The sequence below is a fragment of the Salvelinus alpinus genome, chromosome 14 (assembly GCF_045679555.1).
Source record: "Salvelinus alpinus chromosome 14, SLU_Salpinus.1, whole genome shotgun sequence".
Classification (NCBI taxonomy): Eukaryota; Metazoa; Chordata; class Actinopteri; order Salmoniformes; family Salmonidae; genus Salvelinus; species Salvelinus alpinus.
The window spans coordinates 37,429,331-37,436,409 of NC_092099.1; the positions used below are offsets into that span (position 1 = coordinate 37,429,331).

Sequence of the window (7,079 nt, forward strand, 5' to 3'; positions counted from 1 at the left end):
CTTTTCGTCTATTTCAGTGAAAACCAAACAAGTAACAATGAGTCAAAAAGAGGCAACTATGGCTATGGCTTCCCATACAAGTTCAGAACAGGTCGTTAAGAAAGAAATCCACGGAGGAGCTCAGATGATGATGATGGGGGAGAGTGCTGCTCTTAGTAGCATGCAAGAAAGCTTCTCTTCCCAATCAGCCCACATGGCTTCTTCTTCTATGCATCAGGAGACCTCTTTCAGCAGCTCCAGTATGGCCAGTATGTCTAGCATGGCTGCCATGGCTGCTGAAATGCAGATGGAAACCATGTCTCTAGCTAGCATGTCTTCTATGACATCTTCCCATACCATGAGCTCCAGCAGTATGACTGAAATGATGAGTCACTCTCACCTGGAGGGGTCCTCCATGAGATCCATTGCACAGGGTATGCTAGGTGAGTATCTCATACATGCTTATGACATACAAGTCTTACAATGCATTAAAGCCTCATCATAGTGCATTATACCTTCAGGCTTTAAACAAGCAATGCTGCAAAGCTGCTACATACAGTTTTGGACTTATAAATTAATGATATGTACCAATTGATTCTTGAAGAATATAACTAATAAATGCCTCATGAGCTTAGTTCAACTGTCATAACTCACCAGAATCCAAACTATATCACTATAAAATATGGTTAAAAATATAATTTTGATATCATGGATGGTCAGTCCTTGCATCCATATCACTGTCTATGAATTTGAGAGTGGTTAAATTTCTCCATCCCATCTCCATCCAGCTTTTTACCGAAACAAGGGAACATTTTAATTGTTTCAACTTCGGATTGCCCCTTTAAGTAAAATATTACCCATATTTGCAGTGATGTAGTTGTCTAAGTATTTTTTTGTGTTTTCTCTAAAAGGTGCAACAGGTGCACCAACAATTGAAGCTCTCCCAGAGGATATAACCATTGAACTTGGGAAGGTGCTCACCGTAGCCTGTGCTTTCTCCGGAGAGCCCACACCTAACATCGAATGGTCCCGCAGTGGAAAAACCCTGCCTGGTGAGGAGCATGGCGGTAGGTTCCATATCGAGACCTCAGAGGACCTAACTACACTCATCATCACCAGTGTGAAAGAGGAGGATGCTGGAGTGTACACCCTCAAACTGTACAATGACTTTGGATCTGACACTGCAACAGTAACTGTAAGCATTCGATCATAAAAAAAAACGGTCAAAATATTTATATCATCCCCTTTCCCAACTTCAATGCTTTTTATTTATTAATTTAACAAAAAATAATCTTACTTGATAAAGACCTGGATTTCTGTTATTGTAAATATGAACTATTTTTATACCAAACATGACATTAATTTATGCCAAACTAGACTAAAGTCTAAAGTTGTTATAAAATGTGCCATATTGGATAATTATGACTTAGGATTTTTGATCCATTTTTCTGTGACATGTACATAATGTATATAGCCGAACTTAACGGTTATGGAAAATGTATGAATTGTTATTTATGACAATATTAACTAAAACAAATGGAACTGAAATGTTTAAAAGGAGAAAGTTTCGCATGAAACGAATACCCTGTTAAACCTGAAACTAAACTATGTGCCTCAACAAAAAGTTGAAGTCTTAAGATTTCCTCAACAGGTAGAGAGGCTCCCTGTTGAAGTTTATACTAAATCAGAGAGACGAGATGTTTGACACTGTATGTTATTACCTGCAGTGTTATTATCATACTCCTATGAATTGTAACATGATCATAAGACCCTGAGTGCTGTTTGCATAAACCCTCATGTAAGTAGCACAACTAGGTCTTGTGTTTTGAACTGACTATGTCATAACCACCATTTTAATGACATGTTCAACGTGCGAGTGGCCTGCACTTGAGCTGAAATGTTTTTTTGTGTGCTCTGTTTCTGGCAAATGACTGCTTGATAGATTTTCTGAACAATATCAACCTGGCCATTAACAATTGAAAGTCCATCAGGCACTTTTTTTTTGCAGAATCAGAGCCATCTTTTGGAGGTTTGTTTGAGTGCGTTACTTTTGTGTGTTAGCTTTAGAATTTCACCTTGTCAGGTGTTAGGGCAAACATCAAGCAAGTGTACCACAGCGACAACACCTGCTGTGTTAAAATTAAAAGAAAACCAAATGTATTAACTGTTCTGCCCTGCACTTTCGTTTGATTTAAATTAGAATTGTAGAATTAAATGCAACCTCCCCTTGATTTAATAAAGCATGATATCAGCACTAAAATGTTTTATGATTTGTGTTCTTTATTTGTATGCAAGCATGTATGAATGTATGTATGTGTGTGTATGTATGTACACTATGTACTGTATGTATGTATATAAATGCAACATGCAACAATTTCAAATATTTTATTGAGGTAAAGTTCATGTAAGGAAATCAGTCAATTGAAATAAGTTCATTAGGAAGACCTGCTCTTTCCATGGCAAAAACTAAACAGGTTAAATCTACTTCAATCAGTATAGATGAAGGGGCAGCTTTGAGACTATTGAGACATGGATTGTGTATGTGTGCCATTCAGAGGGTGAATGGGCAAGACAAAAGCGAGTGCCACTCATTATTAGGAATGTGTTCTTAATGTTTTGTACACTCACACTACATGACCAAGAGTTTTACATCACTCCAGCCAATGCTTGGGTTTGCACATGGTGATCTTAGGCTTGTATGCGGCTGCTCAGCCATGGAAACCCATTTTATGAAGCTCCAGACGAATAGTTAATGTGCTGACGTTGCTTCCAGAGGCAGTTTGAAACTCGGTAGTGAGTGTTGCAACTGAGGACAGACGATTTTTAAATGCTATGCGCTTCAACACTTGGCAGTCCCGTTCTGTGAACTTTTGTGGCCTACCACAATGTGGCTGAGCCACTTACAGTTGACCGGGGCAGCTCTAGCAGGGAAGAAATTTGACAAACTGACTTGCTGGAAAGGTGGCATCCTATGATGGTGCCATGTTGAAAGTCACTGAGCTCTTCAGTTTGGCCATTCTACTGCCAATGTTTGGTTATGGAGATTGAATGTCTGTGTGCTCAATTTTCTACACCTGTCAGCAACGGGTGTGGCTGAAATAGCGGAATCAACTAATTTGAAGGGGTGTCCACATACTTTTGTGTTTATATACACTACCGTTCAAAAGTTTGGGGTCACGTAGAAATGTCCTTGTTTTTGAAAGTAAAGCAGAGTTCCTCTGTCCAGTGTCTGTGTTCTTTTGCATCTTAATCTTTTATTTTTATTGGCCAGTCTATGGCTTTTTCTTTGCAACTCTGCCTAGAAGGCCAGCATCCCGGAGTCGCCTCTTCACTGTTGACGTTGAGACTGGGGTTTTGCGGGTACTATTTAATGGAGCTGCCAGTTGAGGACTTGTGAGGCATCTGTTTCTCAAACTAGACACTCTAATGTACTTGTCCTCTTACTCAGTTGGGAGCTGGGGCCTCCCACTCCTCTTTCTATTCTGATTAGTGCCAGTTTGCGCTGTTCTGTGAAGGGAGTAGTACACAGCGTTGTATGAGATCTTCAGTCTCTTGGCCTTTTCTCGCATGGAATAGCCTTAATTTCTCAGAACAAGAATAGACTGATGAGTTTCAGAAGAAAGTTATTTTGTTTCTGTCCATTTTGAGACTGTAATCGAACCCACAAATGCTGATGCTCCAGATGCTCAACTACAGTGCCTTGCAAAAGTATTCACCCCCATTGGCATTTTTCCTATTTTGTTGCATTACAACCTGTAATTTAAATAGATTTTTATTTGGATTTCATGTAATGGACATACACAAAATAGTCAAAATTGGTGAAGTGAAATTAAATTTAAAAAATTACTTGTAACAAAAAATTTACAAAAAAGTCAAACGGAAAAGTGGTGCGTGCATATGTATTCACCCCCTTTGCTATGAAGCCCCTAAATAAGATCTGGTGCAACCAGATTACTTCAGAAGTCACATAATTAGTTAAATAAAGTCCACCTGTGTGCAATCTAAGTGTCACATGATCTGTCACATGATCTCAGCATATATACACCTGTTCTGAAAGGCCCCAGAGTCAGCAACACCACTAAGCAAGGGGCACCACCAAGCAAGCGGCACTATGAAGACCAAGGAGCTCTCCAAACAGGTCAGGGACAACGTTGTGGAGAAGTACAGATCAGGGTTGGGTTATAAAAAAAAATCCAACATTTTGAACATCCCACGGAGCACCATTAAATCCATTATTAAAAAATGGAAAGAATATGGCACCACAACAAACCTGCCAAGAGGGCCGCACACCAAAACTCATGGACCAGGCAAGGAGGGCATTAATCAGAGAGGCAACAAAAAGACCAAAGATAACCCTGAAGGAGCTGCAAAGCTCCACAGCAGAGATTGGAGTATCTGTCCATAGGATCACTTTAAGCCGTACACTCCACAGAGCTGGGCTTTACAGAAGAGTAGCCAGAACATGTTTGGTGTTTGCCAAAAGGCATGTGGGAGACTCTCCAAACATATGGAAGAAGGTACTCTGGTCAGATGAGACAAAAATGTAGCTTTTTGGCCATCAAGGAAAACACTATGTCTGGAACAAACCCAACACCTCTCATTACCCCGAGAACACCATCCCATGTTTTTCATCGGCAGGGACTGGGAAACTGGTCAGAATTGATGGAATGATGGATGGCACTAAATACAGGAAAATTCTTGAGGGAAACCTGTTTCAGTCTTCCAGAGATTTGAGACAGGGACGGAGGTTCACCTTCCAGCAGGACAACGACCCTAAGCATACTGCTAAAGCAACACTCAAATGGTTTAAGGGGAAACATTTAAATGTCTTGGAATGAGCTAGTCAAAGCCCTGACCTCAATCCAGTTGAGAATCTGTGGTATGACTTAAAGATTGCTGTACACCAGCGGAACCCATCCAACTTGAAGGAGCTGGAGCAGTTTTGCCTTGAAAATTGACAAAAATCCCTGTAGCTAGATGTGCCAAGCTTATAGAGACATACCCAAAGAGACTTGCAGCTGTAATTGCTGCAAAAGGTGGCTCTACAAAGTTTTGACCTTGGGGGGTGAATAATTATGCACCAAATAGTTTTTTTGTCTTATTTCTTGTTTGTTTCACAATAAAAAATATTTTGCATCTTCAAAGTGGTAGGCATGTTGTGTAAATCAAATGATACAATCCCCCCCCCCCCCAAAATCAATTTTAATTCCATGTTGTAAGGTAACAGAATAGGAAAAATGCCAAGGGGGGTAAATATTTTCGCAAGCCACTGTAGTCTATAGAAGGTCCGTTTTATTGCTTCTTTAATCAGATCAACAGTTTTCAGCTGTGCTAACATAATTGAAAAATGGTTTCTAATGATCAATCAGCCTTTAATAAAATTATAAACTTGGATTAGCTAACACAACGTGCCATTGGAACACAGGAGTGATGGTTGCTGATAAATGGCCTCTGTACGCCTATGTAGATATTCCATAAAGGAAATATGCCGTTTCCAGCTACAATAGTCAGTTACAACATTAACAATGTCTACACTGTATTTCTGATCAATTTAATGTTATTTTAATGGACAATTTTTTTTATTTTCGTTCAAAAACAAGGACATTTCTAAGTGACCCCAAACTTTTGAATGGTAGTATAAATATATATATATATAACACAATACCTCATCATGTAAAAAAAACTTTAAAAACATGTATAGCCATGTAGAATGATGTAACTGATAACAAAGGCAGTGCAAGGTATGTCTACTCATCAATTCTAAATTAAGCCCTTTTGGATTCTGGCTGAACACACACACACATACACACACACACACACACACACACACACACACACACACACACAGATAGGGCCCGTATAGGCTGGAAGAATGTAGCACAACGTAATATGAGGCTAAGCATGATTGCTGAAGAGAATACCTTCATGAAGATACAAAAATTGTATATTTAAAGTCGACTCCACGCTTGATAAACTCCTATACCAAGAAGAACATAAGAAGGACACTGGACAAAAGAAGATGCCAAAGTAGATATCTTCGTTGAGTCTCGTAGTTTCATTTGTTGTGGTAAGTGTGCACACATCCAGCAGATGGCATACGTCTCAGACGATTCAGAGGCAAAGGAAAATAGCTTAAAATTTAATAGCTGTTCCTAAAGTTTCCATCAACAGCATTTCACCCATATGGATCTTCATCTTTGTTGCCAGCCTCTATTGACATTTTCCAGAACAATCTGGCTGAGAGAAGCCTCCTTGCAACACCTCTGAAGGGGTGTTTGATATCTCTGAAAACCTTTCACCACCTAGAGGGGGTATTAATTGTAGCCTATTATACCATTCAGCCACAGGCTAAATATCACAAATACCAAACAAAGAGCAGCACATCTAGTTGTTAGACAGGTTTACTGGAAATTGGAACATTAAATGCTTTTATTTTCCATAATATGCTTTTATTATTTTCCATTAAGTGAAGTATAAATTAAAATTAAACTGCATTATTCTGAAACTATTGGAAAATGCTTCACAACTTCTCTACTAAAACTACAGTCATGGCTGAACGGCTATATTTCCGTTGTAGTTTTTTGACTGTGGGGCCACTGGGATCGCTAAAATTGTCCCAAGTCTGATGCTCCACCCCTCATCTGCAGCTTCCATATTTGGCCATGTACTTGTTTGCATAATGCTTACCTAAAATAGGGGGACATATTATGCATAAAACCCTTGTTATAAAAGGGGATGTTATGCTCTTTGCTACTCGTTTGTTGATCTCCAATTCAAATCGCTGAGGTAGGCTTATAGAGCAAAAACAACATTTATCATTTCTCTGTTCAAATAGACCTACTTAAAATGGTCACTGTCCAAATACCTTGAATGGATGGCACTTCATTTGTAGGACTGGAGCACGATGTTTCCATCTCCTGGACAAACATCTCACTGGGCTGAGACGTCAGCTCAATGTTTAGTTTTGATTTACATTTAATTGAGTTGTCAACTAACATGAATTCGAAATGAAATCAACGAAGATGTGTACCATTCAATTGGATTTAGGTAAAAAATGTGGTTAAAAAAAATACAACAATGCGTAGAGGGATGGGTATGTT

The 7,079-nt window shown here is 39.2% G+C and overlaps 1 pseudogene; it reads left to right on the forward strand.

Annotated features, from left to right (window-relative positions):
* The window catches only part of LOC139538247 (titin-like), a 190,420-nt pseudogene extending 188,181 nt beyond the window's left edge, over positions 1 to 2,239 (forward strand).
* The last annotated feature ends 4,840 nt before the right edge of the window (positions 2,240 to 7,079 follow it).